Here is a 24,480-nt window from a genome sequence, read left to right as displayed (position 1 = left end):
GAAGAAAATTAACTCTATTCTAGCTGAAACCATGTCACCCCCATATTTTGCAAATTATTTTAAATATGAAAGTTTTTTGAGGGAAAAAGTCATCTTTTATGAGAGCTGTACCTTCAAGACCCAGTTTGGAGACATCTATAGGAATTAAGGGAATTACTGATAATTTTAGCAGATTGAGCAGTGTTTAGAGTTTTGCTGATGTGTATTTTTTGATGACAGGAGGGTTCAAATGATTCTGAGGCAGTGATCTACACCCATAACTACCTTGAATGATATCCCTTGACATGCCTTTCATAGAGGCTTTCTACCTGTGATTGTGTTTATGCTAACTTGAGCCTCTTCTAACTGGATTGTAAGGGATTCAGTAAGTTTCATACAGTGTATGACTGCAGGGTCTCTGTGATTCAACACCTTGGTGTCACTGCTTTAGAAGCAAATGGGAGCAGTAATGATGCAAAATTACTCCTGTGAATTACCCATATAGATATGTATCAGGTTGTGTGTGCAAAGCAAACCATTAAGGATAAGAAATGGTGGAGACTTTTCTACCGCTCTGAGAAAAGTACATCTTGAATTTGAGCCAAGCATTTGTGAAGTAAAGAAAAAAAAATAAGAGTCTGTGTATGCATTTGATAAGCAGAAAGATTTCTTTGTTTCATCTGTATTTTCTTGACTACATTTGTTTGGAAATTTGTATTGAATGAATTGAAAATATCAGTAGTGGCTCAGCCTCTGCTTAATATTTAACTGTTCAAATACCAAGACTCTGTTTTCAGTTTGCTCCCTGAAAGCGTTGTGCTGCTCTCTAGTCCTTTTGATTCCTTACTTCTACCTAAGCTGACAAAAGTCAGTTCTTTTTCTCCAGTCTCTTTTCATGCATTTGCTTTTGACCAGAGCACTGCAGGACCGTATCCAAGTCACTCTCCTCAGTGACTTGTGAGTCTCTTTATGTTCTTGTACCATTACATTTTTATCAAACATTACAGCAGATGCTAATTATCTGTATTCTTACAGAGCTGGGCTATTTACAGCGTGGGCAGTAATGTTTTGCTAGCAACAAATTTGTAGATGCACTTGGGGAAGGAGAGCTTCCAGGCAAAGTTTTGTCTGATCCAGGTTACAAATTAAAAAGTAGACCTATTGAAGTGGTTAATCCCTTTTCTGCCCTTGGCATGTGTTATACACATGAATTATTAAGAATTAGCTGAAGTTCATGGTATACAAAGCTCTTTGTAACTATGATGTTTTGTGACTATGCCTTTTATCATGATATGAAGGAAGTGCTTTCTCCCCACCCTGCCGCAGTTCCAAGCTGGAAATAAACCCAGAATCTTACAGGTACAAGTGATCTATCTGCTCAAGCGAGTAAAAAAAAAGAGAAAATGCAGCTAGTGACAATGCCATTTTTAGTTTGCAAAAAATAATCAAATCGGTATCTGCTTCTTTTGAAAACTTGGACTAGCTTTTGCTTTGCTAAAGACAAGGAAAATACCCTCTCTGTTTTTAGGAGTTACTTGTATCCTTTGCTGTGAACAGCACCTGAGAACATTGAAAGTTATTGTAGCGTTCAAACACAAATGTCAGCAAATCATGTTCCTGAAAGATATCTAGCGGTCAGTTGTTCTTTCCTTGCATGGAATGTTCGTGGGAGTACTGCACAGTGCTCCATCTCAGGAGGATGTTGTACAGCATTTACACTTACAGTTTATCATCTGCAGTCTTGAGACTGATTCCACTCAAAATGATCCTGTAATGTAGTAAAGAAAACTACGTTAACTTTTATGACATTTTTGAAAGGTATCTGGGCTTAGCATTAGGTGCAACTGCTGTGGATTCTAGGACAGGAGATTTTTGATCCTGTACTTAAATTCATGTTTAGTATTGTTATTAATATAGTTGTCAATTTGGTTTCAATCCTTAAAATTCAAGTTTCATCTGTGTACAAATGTGGTTGCGTAAGTATACATGTGGCCTATGTGTCTGTGAAGGACACATAATGATGCCCATCATGATGTTTCTATCGCTGTTCACTAGAGTAATCCATAACATAGCAAGTGCTTGCTTTGTTTTTATTTCCAGTCTGTATAAGGTACTCTGTTATTTATATTTTAATGGTGCATCCCCTACTTTGATGTCCCCCTTTCCAAATATTTAACCTCTCTCCGATTCTGCTCAAGTAAGACTTTGTTCTTGGTTGATCCACCTTTGCTCAAAGGCACCTCTGCTCTGAGAAAAACCTCCCAATAAAATAAGAAGCAAACAAGAAGCAGATGAGTTAGGTGTAGGTATTGCTGAGAGCAAAGGGTGATCAGAGCAATGAATGTCTGGGATCTTTTTTTTTTTTTGTGGCTCGTGTTTTCTGAATGACATTTACCAAATGTCCTTACACTCCATCCAGACCTTATAATTTGCCTCTGTCTAATCTGTAGTCTTTGATTACAGGATTGTGAGGTGATCAAGGACTTTTCAGCAAACATTGGGGGAACTGGAGGGGAAACTGAGGCAAAGAAACGGGGTAGAATCTGTGGGTTGTATGAAAAATGTTCATAATGGTATCAGGGAAGCATGGCTGAGAATCATGCCTCAAAGTCATCAAGAATGAATGAAATCTCTTGCTTGTCTCTTCAAAACTTAAATGAATCTCTATTTGAAGATGCGTGCTGTAGTGATATTGTGTGAGCTTTTGCAGGCATGTAAGTGTAGTGGTGCTTCATTCAGGAGAGGATTTGCAAGAAGAGTACAGGATCATTATAGTATAGATCTACTGTATAACACAGCTGCTGGCTCCTGTTTACCCTTACCTAATTCAGCGTAAAATCCACTTTCTGCTGTTGGTCAGCCCTATATAACCTTTCCTATATGTCACACGTTGTTTCAAATGAGGAACAGTGTAATAGACTAGTAAGTTCTCTAGGCTAAGGATGAGCAAAGATCCCTCTGGGGACTCATCTCTACAATTGCTTTTTCTCTTTGGCTCTGAAGTACAAGTACTACTTCTTTCTAAGATCTCGTATAAATGGGACTCAAAATTTTAGAGAGAGGCTATTTCTGCTTATGGCTTACAAGAAATTCTGCCTCTATATGTGATGCATCTTGACTGGAGCTGGAAAAGAGGCAGCTGGTTTCTGAGCCTGTGCACATTCACTGTGCAGTATTCAGAGGCTCATGGAAGACAGTCCCCTGCCTTGCCTTTTTTTTGTTGTTGCTGTTCAGTTTACATTGGCCACAGTGGCACCATCATTACACCAGTGGGACATGACAGCAGTTTCTGCCATGGGTAGGGTTCAGGAAAAGCAGATATGTTCCTGTGTCCAGCCCTCAAGGATCTCTCTTGTATGGATCTGCTATGGCAGTAAAGAGCAAGACCCGTGTCTTCATTTTTCAAACGTACCTCAAAACACAGGTGACTCCTTTGTAAAAAGCATATAAAAAATTACATGATCAACAACAAAGCTAAGCAGTAGGCCAGGTCCAAACTGCTCTTGCTAAAAACACAGAACTGATCTACAAAAAACATTGCCAGGTTTCTCCTTAGAGAGCAAAATACACCATCGAGTTCCTATTTTAGAGCTTTCTCCCATTTCCTATGTTCTTTTTCTAGGTAATTGCCATCTGTAGCATTCAGCAGTGTACTTTGCCTCCCAGTGGATTCTCCTTAGGCAAGGCAAACTCTGTCTTATTTTTGCGTCACATACACTGTGGTCTTGCTCCCTGCTGTAAAAAGGCTCCTAGCTCAGCTTTGCATGTCAATGTTTTCTTGCTGTTCTCAAATGTCCTTGGGATCTGCTGCTGACTTCTAAAGACAGTATAAAAAGGAAAACCATGCCTTGCATGTGGAGTCTGGTTTGTTCTTTTTGTTTGCGCTGCTGACACTCTTCTTTTATTCTTGAAAACTGCCTTGAATCTTGTGTGGGCACTTGATAAGTATGTGTGAAATGTGCCTGTTGAGATCCGATCAGACCTGCTCAGGTTTCGTTCCACACCAGTAGCTAAATCCCTCACCGGGGGAGCTGCATGTGTCACTGTGACAGACCAGTTTTATACTGATATAAAACCATGTGAATTATGCTAGAATAAACCAAGTTAGCACGTTAGTGAATCTGACCTTTGTGGTTTGGTGGCCTGAGGAAACAGCAACTGAACTCATATAAGTGTCTCAGTAGTCATCACAATTTTCCATTCCGTTTTTCTTTGGAGGAGGGAGGGGAAATCTGAGCCTATTTGAAAAATGAAGCCTATAGAAGAAACAAACAAACTGCCTGCTTTGGTATTAGAGTCATCAATCTTGGTCAGGCATTATTGCCAAAGGACAACTGGGCTGGAAAAATATGCTTGTCAGTATTCAATCATTACATCCATTAGATACTGGTTGGCATTGATACATATTAAATAAAAATGTGAGTTGTATGTGGCTGCTCCAGTTTTCTCTGTGTGGAATACCCAATACAGTGACAACAGGCTGAAAATGCTCTCAGCAGCTCATTTATTTACGTGTACGTGGAAAGGGGGCTTGGCAGCTGGACAGACTTTAACACTGTACAGAAGAATTTTGGTCATGTGCCAGAAGATCTATACGCATGATCAACAACTTTTAAAGGATTCAGCTCAGGAAGAGTGGAGCCAGGGCCAGCTGAAGCATTTGCAAAGTGACACAGGCAATATTTTTTTGTATTAGGACATGAAGCAGTGATGAATCCTGTTGCCTAGTAGTCAATTGGAGGCTTAGAAACTCATAGAAAGAAGTTAATAGCTATTGATAAAGCTTCATAGGAATTACACCTGCAGATTTGAGCTTGGAGGGAATAGTGCCACAGGTGTGGTGGGAGACAGGATCAGATTGATATAAGTAAGAAAAAAATCAGGTTAAATGGCTCAGTTGTCTTTTGCTTTGAAACTTGTGCAGCAGTAGGAACAAACACTGTCAGCAGTCACTGTGCTGTTACATGATAGTAAGGAACAGCATGCAGGGGCCAGTGGTGACTAGAGAAATTCTTTAAGCTATGTAGCATGCAGCTAGGGTGTGACTTGCTTTCTCATCAACAAAGCAAATTTTATAATACGGTGACTGCTCCAAACAAATATTCTGGCATCTGCATTGTAGTTGTTTTAGAAATAGATACACAGATACAGGGTTCTTCAATTGCCAGCAGAATTGCCTCCCTTCCAGGGAACATAGCTCTCACTGGTGATCGATATAGCAAAGGTGACCTGCCTCCCCAGCACATTGCAAGGCTTAAAAAGTACAGCATTACCTTTCATTTTCTATGGCTTCCTTGATGCTGCAGCTCTGGGTCATAGGAATGCTTGGCTAGAGAAAGGCAAAGGTCTGAGCACAGCTGTTTCTCTCCATAGACAACACTGACAACATCTCAGTTTAAAAACAAAATTTACCTTTTGGAAAATGGAGGAAAATATTTCTGAAGTCCTGATCATCCAGAACAGAAATACTTCACTCCTGCAGAGCCAGGTGGAAGCTGTGCTTTGAAGGCCTTGTGCTCCTGTCTCCCCTGCAGGCTGCAGTTTTCTCATCATGCTGTGTCTCAGCCCAGCTAAGGGATGAAGAAATCAAAGTAGGGATGGGATCCTGCACAACAAAACCAGAACATCCCCAGGCAGAGCCATCCAGTACATATCTTAAAGTAAGGTTTTTCTATTGACAACAGCAACATCCCTGTCTCTCAGCATGACATGGCAGCTGTGTCTCATTACCTGAGTCTCTCACTGTGTGGAGCTCTTCAGTGCTCAGGATCCCAACCTGATTTAGGCAGGTTCTCCATCTAGATTGGCACCATCACGTTATAAATGATAATGCATTGGGTGTCAGTTGTGCCAATGAATTTACTGAGCAACAGCTGTGCCAGCCACACTTTATTACTCCAAACTTGAATTTACCTTTAAAATGCTGTTTTCTCTTACTCTGCAATATCTGTGCTTCTTCCACGCTCACTTTGTTGCTGGACTTTAGTGTAGCTTGTTCTTCATTTGTTTTCATGTCCTATGGAACATTAAGCTGCATTTGTCAGGACCGAAAATGTACATGTATCAGGTGGTAACACTGTCACCTAACGACACCATTGTGCCTCTGCTGGTCCCACTGACCAGCAAGAGCATTGGCTCCTCGATTAATCATGCATCCTATGTAAGATTAATGTAGCTCTTCACCTAAACCCATGTTCTAACATTAAAAAAAAAAAATCTTCTGTTTCACAAAGCACTGTTTTTCCTTTATAATATGGTTTCTAGTATTGCTTTTCTTTTTCTTCTCTCTACTTTCCATTCCATAGTGCTGAAGCTTTGCGAACACATACAGCATTGGTTTACTTTGACAAAGGGAAAGTTTGGAAATGCATCTGAAGACTGAACTGGGGAAAATTTCATTCCACCCAAGTGTGTTTTGACTGTGCTTCCTGACAGCTGGATGCCAAGGAGGCCTGAGCCAAAGCTAGATAACAGGACTCTATTTCCCCACTGCAAGTCTGTCAAGGGAATACCACATGTGTTAACTCTTATTGTTTACACCCCAAATGTTTGGCCATTAGCAGTTATAGAACTGTGTATGTTAAGAATGTGACTAGATAGGGTCAAGGATGCTGTTATTTTGTTCTCATTTTTGCCCTGAGGACCCCCACAAAGCTAGGTATAATGTGATCTGTGATCTCTGTAAAACATCTTGAGCTCTCAAGGAAATTCCTGCAGCACACTTGGCCGCTGGCCTCCCTTATTTTCCCCAACTTCAGAAAACCTTCACCATCTAAAATCCGTTATCTGCAATAAATAAGAATAAGCAGTAGATTTTGATATATTCTTGTGGTGGGTTGACCTTGGCCAGCTGCACACTCAGCTGTTCTTTCACTCTTCAGCAGGATGGAAGGAGAGGGAAGAAAATAAGATAAAGAAGCTGGTGGGTCGATTCAAAAGAGAGTTACTGTCATGGACAAAACTCAACTTGGAGAAAATTAATTTATTGCCAATTACAATAGGTTTTGCTAGTGGAAAACAAATAAATTAAAACACCACCTCCCTCCCACCCATCCTTTTTCCTAGGCTCACCTGTGCTCCCAGCTGCTCTGTCTCCCCCAGCAGTGCAGGAGGACAGGGAATGGGGGCTGTGGCCACCCCCCAGCAGCTCCTCTTTGCCGCCCCTTCCCCTGCGCCACCATGTTTCTCTCTATGGTGGCTGCAGGGGGCTCTGCAGCGCCCCTCCCGCTGCCCCCCTCCCGCCGGGTGCTCGCAGGGCCGTTCCTCACACTGTTTTCCTCACACTGTTTTCCTCACGCTGTGCGGGTTTCGCCCTTTCCTGAGCGTGTTTCCCCGAGGTGCCCGCAGCCTCCCGGCGGGGCTCAGCTCTGCCCTGCGGCGGGAACCCAGCGGGAACTGGCGGGAACCTGCGCCGCCTCAGCGGGGCCGCGCGAGCGGCGGGAACCGGCCAGAACCAGCGCCGCCTCAGGGGGGCAGCCCTGCAGCTACTGCCGGGGCGCCAGCAGCCAGCGCCATTCTATAGGCTTATTTAGCATTTATGCAGTTAATTATGTTTGGAGTTTAGTCCTCCGAACACGCTAATCATGGCAGCCCTCTCAAGGGGAAAGCCAGGGCTCGCTGCAGCGCTGGTGCTAGTGAGGAGAAGGGATGGGTCCGTGCGGGCGAAAGGAGGGCCTTCTCCCAGGCCGCTGCACTGCACCCCACCGCTGGGGCAGGGCGGCAGGGATCTGCCTCGTGAGGGCCAATGGAGTGGTTACCCAATGCCAAGAGAAGCACCTTCCAGTGGCAGATCCTGAAATGACCCTGTGGAGTCCGGCACCCTGATCCACTGGAAGTGAGTAAAGGGCTCGAATGGCTGGCAGTTGCTGGCTTTGAGGGAGGAGGCTTTGGATTAGGCTTTTTAACAGCAATCAAGGGATCTTTGAATACTGAAGAAACTTTTACCTGCACTCAGCATCAGGCACTATTTGGATGTGTCAGCTGGAAAAAAGTGCTAAGTCCAAGTGTGTAAGCTACTTGGTCCCCTGGGAACCCATTTCATATTTACTTCCAATTCTATTTCAGGATGTACAGCCTGAATTTCTTATGTTGTCCTCAGGACCATAGAGAAAGATCAGTCCACTCTAATTCAAGACAATCCAGGCTGATTTGTCGAAGTCTCTCCCCTGCAGCACTGGGATGCTGCCAGCTCTGACCGATGCCTGCACCGTGTCAGAAATGACAGGCACGAAGACATCAGCTATCGATACTGCTCAGCATCCTGTGGCGGTTCTTTGACGTGCTTGAGTCCTGGTTGTACTTGAAGTAAATCCCGTTCTGCCTGTGGTGGGGATTGCGATCCATCAAGCTTGAGTGGCTTGGATCGTCAGGTAGGTGAATGGTCTTAACTGAGTGAAAGAATTCAGGTGAGTGCTGGGTTTGTTCATGGGCTTCAGTCTCTGTCATGGATGATGAAATTCTTACCCTACACAAAGTATGTGAGAAGAGGTATTTACAAGAAATACAGGATGTGTAATGTAGCATGCCCTCACGGACTTAGTCATTAAAACTGAGGTTGGACCAAATGTTGACCAGCAAAGAGATCCTGGTGATTTCTTTACTGTTTGGAAAGGATTTTGTGCCAAAATGCAGCAGGATGCGCATGATTCCTGAGGTGCCCAGGCTGTGGTTAAAGGAACAATGCTCTTTTTAAAGTTACAGTAGTTACGAATGCCACTACATGGAGCTGAGGCTACCTAATAGCTCTGTTAGAGATATTTGGTTCTTTCTCTAAATTTTAATTATTTTCCATAAATGATGCCTAAGGCTGACTTGGTTAGAAAGATTCAGGCTCAGCAATTTCAGTCTATAGGATAGACCTCTGTAGAGGGCAGGGGCTATAGGAGATTTTCCTTCAAATAAATAAATGCATACGTCTTTGGTGAGTGGCAGTTGAAGGCAGACACAGTCTCCTTCCTTTTTTACTTTTTTTGAAATACATGAACAAGGTTTGACTCATGGGAAATACAGTTAATTCTGATAACTTTTGTGGGCTCCTGGTTTCTGTGCAGGGAGCAGAGAACTACCACTCTGTGTCCAGGCTTTAACTGGAGTTACTCTCCCAGGGGGATGTAGAGCTGCTGTCCTGCAGGTGGACACGGGTCGTGCAAGCATGGCTTGGACATAGCTATTTGGCCATCTCTTTGTAGACTTCATGTACGTTAGAAGTAGAGAATTGTGAGAGAGATTTATAATTAATTAAGAATTAGTTTTATAATCTAATCTTACTTTTTATTATAATTCAGGCTAATGGAGCTGTACTCAGTCATTCATGTACCAAGGCCAGAACTTTGAAAACGGGTTCCAACTTTGACTGAAAGGTGCAACTGAATTCACCACATCCCTCTCAATTATACTGATGAATAATTTGCTTATGCTATTTGAGGATGCTTGCAGGGTAGAAGTAATTAATCTTTGTGTCTGGTTTCCCTGAAGAATGTTCCCCATTTCCTGAAATATAACAGCTTGTGCTGGATGTGCGCTGCCTGTCTCCTTGTCATTATATCCCTGCTGAACCATTTCCGGTGGCAAAGCAGAAGCAGAAATGTGCTACAAAACTGCGTATCTCAAATTGCATGCTGCTGAAATGGACATTTTAGTGAACTGCCCAAAGTCTGGAAATGATTCATGCTGACTAGTTGGGAAATACTTTCAAATAATGAATAAATTTGCAGGAATCGGAGACGGCTCATGAAAGATTAATGATAGTAGAGAAGACCTTCCCACCTCCTCCCCCCTTAAGTTTCAGCATCAGGTGTCTAGCTTGTACTTCTCCTGCTTTTGAAGTTACTGCAACAATGCTGATTCATTCCAGAGGAGAACTAGGCTCAGAATAATTTTAGGGTATCCATTATATTTAAGGGTTTGGAATGGGGGAAATCCCTCCTATTTTCTCCAGGAAAATATTACTTCTGATTTCTAACTTTCGTATTTGTTTTAATTTACCACTGCATTTTCTTTGTAGTGGTTAATGAAGGCTATACTATTACCAGAAATTAGGTTCTTCTCATAATTAGAAGGAGATGTTCATTTTATTAGCCTGTTTTATTATGGTCAGTATTCATTTCAATGCTTAATTATTCCTCCTCCTGTCTGCTTATAAATTTGCCAGTTGTTTAGAAACACTTGCCCTGGCATTGGCATTAGTTTGTTTTCTGCTAGCGTACAACACTGTCACCTTTGCTCTGGGTTATATTTGGCCTATCGATGAAGAAATCTGATTTTTAGGACAACAAATGCTCACCCCTCCTAGCTAAAAGTAACCAGAAATTGTATCTCCTTAGCACTGGCATCTGTGGGAAATGTAGCTGTGGATACATGATGCTGTATGTTACATAAAATACTTGATGTCCTGTTGCATGGTTTAAGATAGGCCAGGGGGAAACAGGATCTGTTGAGAGCCTTCTTGTAAAGTTTTTCTAAAGGAATCACAGCCAGGAGGGCCTGATGATCCCTGAATAGAAGGGCAGTCCTAAATAAGCTGTGAGAAGGCTGTAACTGGGGCGGAAAGCTGAGCTGTGGCGTCAGGATTCAGGAACCCAGCACAAAAATCCAGAGCATAAAGACTCTGTGAAGGTGCCCTGATGGAGCCAGGTGCTGTGGCAGGGGCTCAGGGTGGCAACATACAGGAGAAAGTACCGGGTGAATCGGACCGTTAATGAAGATGATGCCACGGGGTGAATCCTGTCTGCATTTGAAATCTGTGCTGCCTGTGACTGCACGGCTGCATAGTCAGTAAAGGGCCTTGTTGATCAAATTGTGGGATTTCTAAATCAGAGAGTTAAGTGCTACTCGGCACAGTTTGTTTCATTATCCATAATGATAGGCTGGACTGCCGTGCATTTCCAGCTATGCTTTTTTTTTTACCCTGAGCCGTGTTTGAAAGGATTGGTGTAGCTTGGCTGATAACTGTGGAGCAGAAAGAAAATGGTTTCTTAAAAATAGCTGAGCCTACACTAGGGAGCTCATTATTTTTGCTGTACTGAAAGACACTTCATTCACTAAGACAGGCTTCCATCAAAGAAACCATCAATGCAACCTGCCATCATCTGTCACAATACCTTGTTCTCTTCTCCATAATTAAAATACAGTATGGCCTATTCGTTACCCCCTTGGCAGCATGTTCCCCACTGTTTGGCTTATGCAGCCTTGCTGAATACAGGGCCAAATGCTAAAAAAGAATTCTCAATGAGCTGCCCTGAGATTGATACACGAGGGGATTATAATTCCTCAGTAAAGGTAAAAGTGTCTTTGAGCTGTTACACGGGAACTACAAATACATCATTTCAATTTTTGCATCATAAACCACTCATTCCCGTTTTACATTGCACTGCAGAGGGTAAACTCAAATGGATGTAACATCATTACTTGTGTTTCTGTGCTGTTTGAGGCAACACAGTTTATTCACTGTTCCATTTCCTTGGCTTTACTAGACACTGAGGGATGCAGGATTCTGTGAAGCCAGATGGAGTATGTATGAACTGCTGGACTAACCTCCTAAGCAGATTTAATGGATGACAAATACTGAGCAGGAGTGAAAAATGCTGCTCCATTGTGGTAGAAAAAACCTAAACAGGTCTTAGACTCTTCTGTGATCTCCTAGCTTCTGCTATCTTACTATGCAATTTAGCTTTTAACATCCTAGAGATTAAAGTGCCCACAGTACAAATTAGAGGATGCCCATTACATTAAAATACTCTGCATGGCACAGATCATTTCTGCAACACTTATTTTTCTAATGGTCAGAAATTCAGCGCCAAAAGGGAAAACTTTCCCACCCCCCCAACCTCCTTTTTTTTCCTAAGTAGAATTATTTTTTTTCCCTTTTATAAGCAGATAGTGGAGCTAATAAAGATAGAAATCAAGTTTTTCTAGAAACGGCTAACTGGGTTGACTATCACTTATTTGCAGTATAGTAGCAGTCAATTTTAAACTGAAAGAAGGTAGATTTAGATTAGATATTAGGAAGAAATTCTTTACTGTGAGAGTGGCAAGATGCTAGCACAGGTTGCCCAGAGAATTTGTGGATGCCCCATCCCTGGCAGTGTTCAAAGCCAGGACGGATGGAAGTTTGAACAGCCTGGGTTAGTGAAAGGTGTCCCTGTCCAGGGCAGGGGGTTGGAACTAGATGATATTTAAGGTCCCTTCCAACCCAAACTGTTCTATGATTCTGTGATCTTCTTTGCAATCATGTATCCTGAAAATTGTTGTTGCTGCAAAGTTCTTACAATTAAAAGTTGAAAATGAGAATTACATATTTAAATGACAAATATCTGCAGAAAGGACTGTCTGGTATGCACTGAGAATAACCTTAAAGCATCAGTGGACTTTTTCTAGAAAGTTTGTTAAGGCACAAATGGAGAAGGGAAAAATGGACAGAAAAGCATGAAGGATATGGTTAGTATTTTGGAAACATAAAGTTCACAGTACTAATCTCTAAGTACAGTAGAACTGGGAGGTGACACTGGCAAAAGTAAGTTCCGTTGTCCAAAGTGAGAAAATTGCCACTGATAATGAATGTAGTAACGACAGTGGTGAAATTTGCCTTGTGTTGATTATCTGGCATATTGATTAGCTGCTCTCTGTAAATGCCATCTAGAGCCAATTAACCACCCTTTTTTTCAGTGTCACTTTTTGATGTCATTATCTTCACATGCACTGCAGTTACATTTACAATTCTAAAATACTACACTGTTGATGCAAGAGTTATACATTGTACTAACCTATGCAGCTCCCTTTTCTGACACTCAAGAGTGGCAAGAATTTGATACGAAGGAAGGGCATATGTTTTTTCCACTTCAGTGTTCCCCTGAGAGTCTTTTCTGAAATGGGAGTCTACCATCCAACTCTCATTTTTCAACTACCCATGTTAGCTGTGCTTATCTTTTGTAAGCTGCAAGTTTTCCACTAGGGTAGCACTCCCTGTTTTCATGCTGGGTAAATGGCCCAGATGTCTGTTCCAGAGATTTGCACTGGTGCAGCTATATCAAGATTTGGCTGTTAATGAAACTAGTCCCAAGGGCAGGTGATCCCTCATTTCTACCAGGGAATCTACAAGACCCTGTTGGCAGAGGCTGAATCAGTGATGTATCTGCCCAGGTCTACTTTGCAGCCAGTACCACTGGGAGACTGTTCCTGGGGACATCTGTTTGGTGAAAAAGGAGATGCCAGGACATCGTGTTGTGAGCCTTGGGAAAGACGGTTCGCATCTGTTTCAGAAATAGGCTTCCAAATGGCTCCTTTCTTAAAATGGTAATCTGTGCTGTGTACTCTATGGACCCTCTGCAAAACACTGATTACCTTAGGCATACATGAACCTCAGGTTAATGAGTTGTGATCCCAGAAGCACAGGGGAGGTATGTCTAGCTGTGATAGCAAGTGACAGATTTGGACAGAAAGAGCTGACTATCATTATTCATTCTTCTTTTCTTTCTTCTTCTTTTTTTTTTTTTTTTGTTTCTCTCCCCTTCATGCCTCTTGAGATTGTCCTCCATACCCTCAGAGGGTAGAGATCTTAAAATGAGACATTTGTCTCTCAAAGCTTCAAAACTCCCTTTTTAGATGTGTGTTGAAAAAACCTCACTTTTTTTTTTTTTTTTTTGGTACCACAGAAGACGAAAATACATTATTTTTCTTTGCAGATAGTTTGGGCAAGTTTCCTTGCTTGCACCTTCCCCTCACTCTGAGTTATTATAGAAAGTGGTATCTGGTAGTGTGAATAATGCTGTGCTCCTGCCAACAGGCACAGAACACATTGGCTGTAGATCTCATAAATGTCAGAGGTATATAAGGAAGGTAATAGGGGATAATTCAAATCCGAAAAACAAAGGGGTTGAAGTGCAAATTTTGGCTTAGCTGATGTTTATCCTGAACTTTTATAGACTTCTGAGAAATGGGTGTTCTTGAAAAGCAAATTGCAATTACAGTTTAGCACTGATTTATCATAAAGCAGCTTAATGAAGAAGTTTCACTGAATGCTTTGTGGGCTGTTATTGAAATGCAGCCTTAAATCTTCCAGGGACTGTTAGCACCCCTACACTGATGAGGCCTTTTAACAGCAGTTACTGTCTTACCCAAGAGAAATTGCAGGCGGACAGCACTAGGAGGTTCTGAAGAAACTGTCGGACTGTACTGAGCAGACAGTAGACGCTCCTGATACTTTTCTTGAGAGAAGAGGTTTGCCCAGTGAAACCTGATTAAATATTTCTACTTTTCTCCATTTTTATATACAAATGATTGCAGCTTGGCACTTGAAGTCTGTGAAGGGGCACTGTGAATTTCTTGGCATTCTTGGGCAACACACATTGCTCTTCTTTAGTATGAAGTAACTGCAATCATCCAAACCCTTCTCAATGCATAAGTGCTTCAGGGCATTCCTGATCCTTCTCTGGACGAAAGTCCAGAGAAGCTTCCACAGAGTCCCATTCTTTTAGTAAAAAGAAAATCTCAGCTTTTATTTTGTTCTCCTTCCTTATCCTGTCTCTAAAGGTGTCAGAGCCTCTGCCTTCTCCTTATCCAGTTTTTCACCTCTTGCTCTCGAGACATTTGTGATTTTCTGTTTTGCATTTATCATCTTACAGGATGCAGTTCTCCCCTTTTCTACACCTGGAACTTAACCATGTCTCTGATGACCTGTATCCAGTAACTTACTGCTGAAGTTCTTTCTCAGACTTTAAATCTGTGCTGCTTTTCTCTTTTTTTTCCGTATGTTTGACCATAGGCATCTCAACATCGGAGACATGATGTGCCATATTTCCTGTCTCATCAGGATGTGTGAGAGGGATGTAGTTGGCAGGAGGATCCTGTTACTTTAGTCTCTGGTTAACTATTCAGTCTGAATGTAAATGGGGTTTATGCTAACAAGTGCTGCTCATTCCTCTCTTCCCTGTGTCAATGATATCTGCCTGTCATGTTTCAGGCTATACTTTCTCACACCATGAACTTTTTGAACAGGGCCCATCTTCATAGCACAGTGAATGGCAGAGTCATTCTACAAAGTGGTGTTGAAGCAGATATTAATGGCAGTAGTGTAACTGGGGTATGGCCACAATGCATTAGAGTGTAACAGGCAACTGCTCATCATTTCACAGTAAGAATTTCTTCCAATTTCTTCCAATTTCTTACCAATAGCTTTGGTAACCGTTAGAAATCACGCTCTGTTCCTAATTACAGAGTGACTCACGATAACTCTGCCGTCCTCCAGATAACTGCAATTAACTTGTATCACTGCTATAGTTTGTTAAGTATGATTTAGTTATAAGAGACTCATTTTTGCAGCTCAGTTAAAGGTACATTTGGTTTTTCAATAGACTCAGGAAAGACACACAGTATTTGTTTTATTTCAGGCTAAATGAAATGTAGAAATCTCATGAAATGTAATGGGTTCAATTACTCTGGGAGGAATCCCTAAAGTTTTATTTCACATCCTTGTGTTGTAACAGGGAATGTGCTTCACCAAAGGAAGCTGCTGAAAATACAGTTGGGACTGTTCATTGCTTGGTAGAAGAAATGCCAAGCTTTTTCAAAGGGTGGGTTAAATTGAAAACAATCCACCCCACCCCCAATCTTCCTGCAGGGTTGTATTTTCAAGTTTAATTCTGCTCTTGTCCTCAGCAGCCTGCTCACTCTGGCTTGCTGTCCTAATGAACAGAAGAGGGGGAAGACTCTGAAAGCAGCTCCCACAACTGTGGGCACTGTCTTTACTCCATATAAACCATCTATGCCTTTTGAGTAGCCTCAAAACAAGCATTCTAATTCCTAAAGCCCCAGCAATTCTAGTAGTGGACGGTATACTACTATTTCTAAGTGGGAATATGAATTTAGGTCTTTTTCAGCAGAGCTCCATTCACCCCAATTTTCCCTTATACTGAATTGTATTTTACTAGTGGGGCATAAATCATTGGCTGAATTGGCAAATGCACAATTGCCAGGCAAAATTCATGATCTTTGGCAGACCTGACTGAAGTTTTGGGATCAAACATGCAACAGTTGGAAGCAAGGATGAAAGAAAAGAAAGATCTTCTAATGATTGAAAGTAGTTACTGTATTTTCTCTGTTTATAACATCACCATATCATAATAAAAAAATAGCTTTACAACATGGCTTACTGTTGCTGCAAATGTTTTTCACAGAGCTTCAAACTGCTCCAAACCTTTCTACAGAAAGCAGTAAAGATCAGATCCAGATTTGAATTCTAAGTTTGTTAACAATTTAGCATTGCTGGTCTACTTTAGGCCTTTACAAGTTATGAGTTAGAATTAGGAGCTGAACTTAAGTCCTGTGGTAAAACAGAAGAGTCAAAGTTATTCAGACATGTTTCAGTCTTTTTTTCTAGAGCTTAGAGGCATTTCTACTCTATAGAGATAGTGCTGCTTCTCCTACTTTGAGGATTAACAGACAGAATATGATGACAACTGGCAGCATGTTACTGTGGCATGTGTTCCCGGGTTACTGAAGATGAAGAGGAAAATGCTCAACATCTCCATATTCTTTTAACTTGGTGGGTTGAAGATGTCTGAGTAAGTGCTTAAGGAGTTTCTGCGAACTGCTTTGTTTTTCACTCAGTAAGGGTGATAATGCAGTAACTACACTAGGACAGTCTAGGGGTTTGCTTGGGGCGGTTATTTTAGGGATGAGTAAACCTTTAGACCTCTCTACAGGTGGCATCCAGGATGCAAAGATGCTTATCCTTTCTGTCTTTAGATCGAGCTCTCTTGTGAATTTGCAGTGGTATTGTACTGCCAGGAAATAGTTGAGGAGGCTGATAGACATGCTCTTAGAATGAAATGCTTGACCCCGTCTCTCTAGGTCAAGATAGAAGCAGACTGGTAAAACTGTTGAAAGGAACTTGTTCTGCTCCCGCCCGTAAGATACCTGCACTGTGCAAAAGTGCTGAGATTCCTTTAAATGAAATATTTATTGAAGTGAGCATCAGATTTTTACTGTTCTGTTACCTGGATGAGAAGCATCTGCAGTCTGTACAGCATGAGTAGATGAGGAAGCAGACTGAATCTCCTACAGGTTAGCTGCTCCCATTTTGTCACTGCTGCAGCATTGATTCTTAAGGATCTACCCAGGTTGCAAATGGGTGTCTGACCTCACAGAGAGGAAATGGGGCTGCTATTAGCATTCTCCTGTTCTTTCTAATAAATCTCCACTTGCCAGAAAAGAGGCTTTTACCTCTAGCGGTTTGTTCTTATTACAGAAAGCATATTGAAGAATTAGAAAAGGTGCAGGAGGGAGTAACTAGTAGGATAAAAGGTCTCAATGGTTTAGAGCTGTGTGGAGAGGTTAAGAAAATTAAGCTTGAATTCATTAGAAGACAGGAGATTAGGAGAGAACATGATTGAAATGTAAAATTCTGGATGGGGAAGGTGGATGGAGCTGAAGCTGTGCGGGAGCAAGTTAGAAACGAGAGTGTAGGAACTAAAACTAAGAAACAGAGATGCAAGAAGATAGAAAAACTAATGCATCGAGTGGATTTTTAAAAGGAAGTGCAAGCAATACTTTTTAGGCAGAAGAAGAACGAACTGGAAAAGATGAGAAAGTGGGGAGACCAAGGAAGAGCATTGGTAGGATGCCACTTTATAGCCCTCAAACCAGCTGGATTTCAATATATGTCTAGCTGTCATTAGTATATCTCTGTCTTCAGTGAAAGCCAGTGCTTGATATGGAAGTTACAGCCCTTACACGACTATAACTCTTAACAGCAGGGGAAGTGCTGGGTGTTACTTGCCTTAATAACCCAAAGCCATAAGTAGGGTCTACCTTGCCTAACTGGATATGATAGCACTGAGCTCATTAGGGCCCACTGTGTCAGCACACCTGGAAGGTGGGGAACTAGTGTAACCATACATCTGTAGGGAACAGTGAAGACAAGGTAGCTCCAGAACCAGCAATGATGGAGCAACATTTTGGTTGAGAATTTCTGTAAATGGGCTATACCATTGTAGTGTTCTTGGACCAATGATTATTGGCATAAATTGATGCTGAAATAGCATCACCCCAATTAAAACAGGCCTATGACAAAGTCTTCCCATAATAATGGGTGACTTAATTCTTCTAGATATTTGGCCTGTCCTTATGGTCTTAAAGGGCCTACGGTAGTTGGGTTGCTGACTGCAAGTCCCTTTGGACTGTGTCTCATGCAAATGCCTAAATGTGCCCATGTCTTGCTGTGAGGCCAGTTCCCTGACCTTGTATGCTGTGTGTTTGACTGTTGGATATGGGTAAACCCAGCTCACAGTGGGTTTGGGTTTGTTCCATCTGTGTTCAGCAAACCTTTCTCATTAATCAAAACCAAATGGCTGCCTTTCACAGATGCTACCCAACTCCAGAGTAGAAACTGCCAGAAACTAAATGAACCTTTTTCTCACCTGTAAACAAGTCATTTCAGAACCCCCAGGTGATCTTGCAGCTCATGAGATTTAAATTGCAACCACACCAAAACCCAAGCACTCAGATATTTGCATATCATGTGGAATTTTACACCAGTTGTACTGGAGTTCAAAGATGTGTATTTCCAGGGGCTGGCACTTCCTGATGCACTAGAAGGAAGGTAGGGACACAGCTGCTGAGCATGTGCTGCCTGCAGATTCAGGAAGGAAGGAAAATGAAAGCCTAGAAGGATGCTCTGGACTATAATTTCCAGAAGCATTTCAGAGGGAGCCTACAAAGAATTCAGTTTGTCTGTCAGATTTTCCAGCTTCTCTGCTGTTTGGAACAAGGGTTGGAGGGACAATCCCCATGGGGCCAACAGTATTTACACAACTAACAACTTTCATTTGGAAGCTGCAAATAGAAAGTTAACTCTACAAGCAAAATGCCCTAGTGAGGCGAAAGGGCTGCTGTAAAGACACATTAATTGGCAATTCTTCTCCTTGCCAAAGTCACATTGTCATGATGCATGCTCATATTTTTAAAATGGCTGTGCAACAAGGAAGAACTCACTGCAGGCACTTCTGCAGTTAATGTTGAGGAAGTGGCCAGAGCATGGCCTGATCTTTATACAGTAACCGCTTCTGTCTATCCCTTTGTATTTTCTGTAGGGTTCTGCTGCAATGCCACCAAGTGCTTCAGAAAAGAAGCACCAGAACAGTCTTCCTAAAGTGCAGTTTGTTCTGCAGAGCTCCCATAAATTAGGCTTCATGATTATAGAGTTCACTATAAGGGAATCCTAAGGTGTCTTCCAACTACCTGCAGCTCATAATACCTGCCCCTGCTGATTCCCTCGAGCACTAGTCACTCCTGGATTCAAGAGTAGCCCCTTGAGGATAATGGCAATCTGTAAATTAAAATAGTCCACAAATCAGAGCATCCAACCCAGTGCCTGAACACTTTAGGTCAAGGTCAGGTATGTGTGCAACTGTAGATAACAGATACCTTTGGATCCCCTGTTGCCCCTACTGGTTTCCATCTGGATCAAAAGCTCTGAGGAGATTCCCCATAAAGCAAATGCAAAAAGCAGCCCTTTATATGTCCCTTCCGATCATGTTTACTTTCTAAGCACTTTGTGCTTGCTCCAAGATGGGGTGATTAATATCCTGTTAGCGCAGGGCTTCTTGCTGATAGCCTTATCTAGCTATTAAATGTAACACTGGATTGGTACTGGTTTTCAGTTGAATAAGAAAGGGCCGTTTGGAAAAGGTTGAGAATCGTGGTGCTATCCTGTACTTCCACAACATCCTTCCTTGGCTTGTGCTGGCTTCCTGCAGTGTTGAATTGCAATTCTTCAGTGAGACTCCATGCTCTCTCTGAAAGCGAGGTGTTTAAACACATAATTGCCCATGTATGCAAGCCTGGGGGAAAGGTTGCATCTTCCTTCCAGCACCTGCCTGGTGCACAAACTGGATAAATAAAAAGCCTGCAGCCTCTCATAATAAAATATGCTTGCTGCTCCAGCTCTTCTGCTGAGTTACAACTTTGGAAGTCAGCGTAACTTCTGCATCTTCTGGATGAAATGCATGCAACTGACATTTGTGACACAGCTGTATTTTACATGGGTGAAGTTCCTACTGTAAATTGTACCACATTAACTGCTGAGCTCTTTGCTTCTAGGGTCTGTTTAACATTTGGCAGCACTGAGATGGGAATGGGAGCCCTGCCTTTTCAGGTCAGCTGAAAGAACTGTGCTGTGCTTTCTACTGCCTCAATTCTTAACAACAGTATAGTTGCAACTACAAACTTGAATCTATCTGAAAGAGGTGATTTGATCAAACACTTTTAATTAATTAATGGAAGTGCTTTTACCATTCTCTGAATGTCATCTTTTATTGGAGAGAAATTGGTCTGTAATTTTATATGATCTTGTACTGCTTTTATTCTGTTAATTTCATGCCCATTATTGCTCAGCTTCTTTATATCTAATGAAACTTTCACTCAATAAAATTGATGATCTTTTCTACATGCTATCATTAGTATCAAGGCAAGTCAGAGTGACTCCTCTTAAGCCTAAGATCCCTGGCAGTATTGATTCTGTTTTTATTGCCTATCTCCATCTGGGAATGCATTCTGAGTTTACCAGTGTGGGAGACAAAGGGGACTGTAACAGGGATTCTCGGCATCCTTTGGCTGTCTGTGTAACCATGGTCACATCGCTTAATCTGGCCATGCCTCACTGACAAGTGCTTCATCTGTCATTATGGTGTATTTATGTGTTATGCTTTTGGGGGCAGAGTCTGTGTGTAGCACAGTTGGACTCCATCTCTGTTGCGCTATACAGGTGCTCTTTGCTAGAAATATCAATAATAAATACTGCTGGGGTGGTAGGAGAGAGTTGTATTTTTTTCCACATGGCCCTTTGTGTATCAGACCTGAGTGCAGACAGGGAAGTGCTGCGCTTTGTTCCTCATTAGAACCAGCCCATTGTTTCTTGGTGCTAATGTTCTCTAGCTCTGCCCCTGTTCATTTAGTTTCCGGAGTTAAATGGTAGCTGTTAATTACTTTGCACATATGCTGGGGTTTCACTGCAATGAGGGGACTGCTTGGCTCAGCACAGCTATGTGCTGTTGATGAGGAGAGCTCGTTTCCTCTGGCAGTGTGGCAGAAGCAGACTTTAACAGTTAACCTGTGTGGTCACAGTGTCCTGCTTGACATTGCTGGGTCTTCCCAGACCGCAGCTTGCTAAAGCCTGTCTCATCGGTGCAGCAAGCAGTTGCTGAAGTTCTTTCCAGAAATGGAAACACAACACACAACTGTGTTTCTACCACATCAGAAAAAATCATCCCATACTAGCAAAAGCTTTCACAGGCCAGCAGGCAGGAAAAATGTTCACATCTCCTCAGGCAGAAAGCCATCAGTTGTGTGCTGGTGCTAATTAGCAAAATTCTGATTAAGTCGTTGGAGCAGTGCCAGTTTGCACCAGATGAGGAGCTGATCCATGTGGAGTTGGTTGATATGGCACGACATACATATATATATATATATATATATATATATATAGCGTGGGCTGGGAGTGCTCTGAGGGTATGGAAGCTGTACGCTGAAAGCAGAGGCCAGAGTAGCAGCAATGCAGTCCCAGTACCAGTTTAGTCTGGATTTCTTTTCTGGTACTTTATTTACTTATTATATATGTCTAGATAGATAGGCATATATCTGTATTTTAAAAAGAATAAATCGTTCTATGTGCACACAACATATGTGTGTACCTACCTTTCCAGTGTGTACTGAGGAGTTGCTAAAGCTTGCAAGATCCAGCAGCAGGTGGTTAAGCTATCAGCTGCACACAGACATACTGGCTGCCTCGAGGGGATACCCCTGGGCAGAAGGACTACAGGCACTGTACTTCTGGCCTAAGGGAGCTGGTTAGGAAATAAGTTTATTGCCCCTTCAGCTTACCAAACATTGCATTTATAGGAAAATCAATCAAATACAGACAAAACATAGTCGGTTTTGGTGGTTTTTTTGAAAAATTTGGAACTCTTTTCAGCTCTGGTCATAAATATACATTCTTAATATAGTATCTTAACATTTCAAATTATCTATCACCTTAGTCTTCCAGTTATCCCATACCCACACACATACGTTGTTCCACTTCAGTATCTGAAAATGTTTCTAGATGTAATGAGTGAATCACCATCTGCAGAAAGACATGAGTTCAGTGTGTTTTAGGTTTCTTGCATGAAATTTTTATAGAGATAAATATATATATATATCTCCATTTTTCTTTCTTGATCATTACTGGTATCTACATTCAAGTGTGGTAAGCTTAGAGGGAGAAGTTTATGGGGCCATATTTTTGTCCTTCCAAGTTTGTTACAGAGGTGTATAGTTCAGCAGTATTAATTAAAAAGAAATGGAAACATGATATTCTTAAAAGCACAAGTTTGACCTATTTCTCTTCCTCTCATCTAGCTAAGCCCACACAGTTATACACTTGATACTCATTTAGTGAAAACACTGAGCACATTATAGATTTGAACTTATTGAATAAATGGAGACTAACGTATGGTCCTCTCTGGTGCTAACATACTGGAAAAATCCACCTTCAAAACAGATGTGCCTAATGGTGGACAAGTATGGGGGTGGGGGTGGTGTACTAATTTTTTCTGCAGTTGGTAGAAAATTTTCCTCATCATGTACTTTTCAATGGCAAAATATTATTCTTATTAGGTACTTACTTACCAGGACCTCTGAGTTTAATGTCAAGGTAAGCTGAGTTGGGAGGGAATATTCTTCAAGGTATGGACTAAAAAGCCTTTTATGTAGCTACAATGAACACATTGGTCTTTCCCCGATAAACTGTGTATGTTCCCTCTTTCTGGGGTCAGATCCACAAGCAAGGAGGTTGCCTCTGCTTGGAAAGCTGATCTGTGAAGAACTGTGAATGCTGGTCATTATGCTATCCTCAGTCTCATGCTATCTAGCTGTACAGGTTGTAGCTGGCTAATCTGCATGCAAAAGAATCCCTTTCCTTGTCATTTAAATGGTGAAACCTCTGGGATGAAATGGAGAAGCTGTTTTAAGGCTCTGTAGCAGTACTGCATGGTACTTGGCTGGAAAAAAAAATGCAGTATGCTGGTACATTGAAAAGATGGACTGTCAGAAAAGAACAAAAGCCTGATCATGCAGAGTGATGGATGAACTGTGATAGTTTGTCACCACATCTCTGGGGATTGCTCTATTTTTCCTGCTCAAGAAAATGAGCATTTCGGCTTCATTTACAATATTTTGCAATTTCTAACAAAGACAAGAGGTGTCATTTAGTGTTGTATTGTCATTCTGGAAGAATGCTGGTGGCTTTTAGCCTGCCACAGACTGAAATTATGTTTTGGGTTTTTTCCCCCACTTTTTGTGATGGATCCCAACCAATTATTTGACCCACTGAGCACGGTGGAGGTCCAGCAGGTGTGTAAATGCTTCTGAGTGTTCATGAGCAGTTTAAGAGAACCTGCTGAAGTGAGGCTGGGGGAAATAATAAGATGTGCACAGCTGTTGTAGACATTTTAGAGTGCATGCTTGCCATTACAACTCTGGAAAAAAAAGATACTGAGTCTGGAAGCACTATTTATCTAGGGCTATGGGACTATCAGCTTAGAGTTGCAAGACTAAAAGACATGACTGGCTAAAGATGTGTTGGAAAGTGCTCTGGGAATGGATTCAGCAACTGAAGAGCCCTTGGATGTAATGAAGCTAAAGGTGCAGAGACACAAGTCAGTGACCCTTTAAGGAATTGCCATTCCAAATCATCTGTGAAATCATCAAAATGACAGTTCCCACCTCATAGTCAGCAGGTGCTTGAGAATTATGGAAAGCTTTAGATACAGATTTTTTTTTTTTTTTTGGTTAGTTCAGGTAGGAGGATGGCTGACTGAAGCTTGAGGTGTCTGTAACATTCAAAAACAGGGGTGGGTGTGTCATGTAAAATGAAATCAAAGACCTGGATTTTAGTTAAGCACTTCAGTAGAGCAGTGTTCCATTGTAGCCTATGATATCCTTTCACTTCTTGTGTTGATGAATGGTTCCTTTTGCCAGCCAGCATGTACTAACGTGGGTTTGTTCAAAAATACATAGTTAGCTTCTGAGCCTTAAAGCTGCAACTGTTCTCAATGGAGTGTTGCCTAGGGGGAGTAAAATCTTAGCAGTTCAGGCGATGGTAGGAAATCAAGCTTGCAGATGCAAATGTGAAGAAGCATCACAAGGAACACACATGGCTACCACGGCTGCAGCCAAAGGACGTCCCTCACTCCCAGGTCTTGGGAATCAACCACATTAATTTAGGTCTAGCTGCACTGGTTTGACGATGCAACTGAACTTCTAGGTCCTTTTTTTTTTCTTCATCTATTTTGGTTTTTGTTTTTTTCTTTTTCCCTTTTTCTCCCCTGGCAGTTGCATGAAACAACTTTGCCTCAACTCTATATTTTTCTGAATAATGAATTGGAGTTTTGCTAGGAGGAGATGCATTTCTGTTTTGTGCAGTTCTTTGTGATGAGTGTGGTGGGAGTGTTTGTCTCCCCCAGCTGCTTT

General features: G+C 41.8%; 1 protein-coding gene across 1 annotated transcript in view; it reads left to right on the top strand.

Annotated features, from left to right (window-relative positions):
• GALNT9 (polypeptide N-acetylgalactosaminyltransferase 9) overlaps positions 1 to 24,480 on the top strand; it is a 323,797-nt gene that overhangs the window by 44,293 nt on the left and 255,024 nt on the right. The window lies entirely within an intron of this gene.

The sequence above is a fragment of the Falco naumanni genome, chromosome 1 (genome assembly GCF_017639655.2).
Source record: "Falco naumanni isolate bFalNau1 chromosome 1, bFalNau1.pat, whole genome shotgun sequence".
NCBI lineage: Eukaryota > Metazoa > Chordata > Aves > Falconiformes > Falconidae > Falco > Falco naumanni.
Note: the sequence above shows the minus strand (reverse complement) of the source record. Positions and strands in the feature narration are given on the sequence as shown.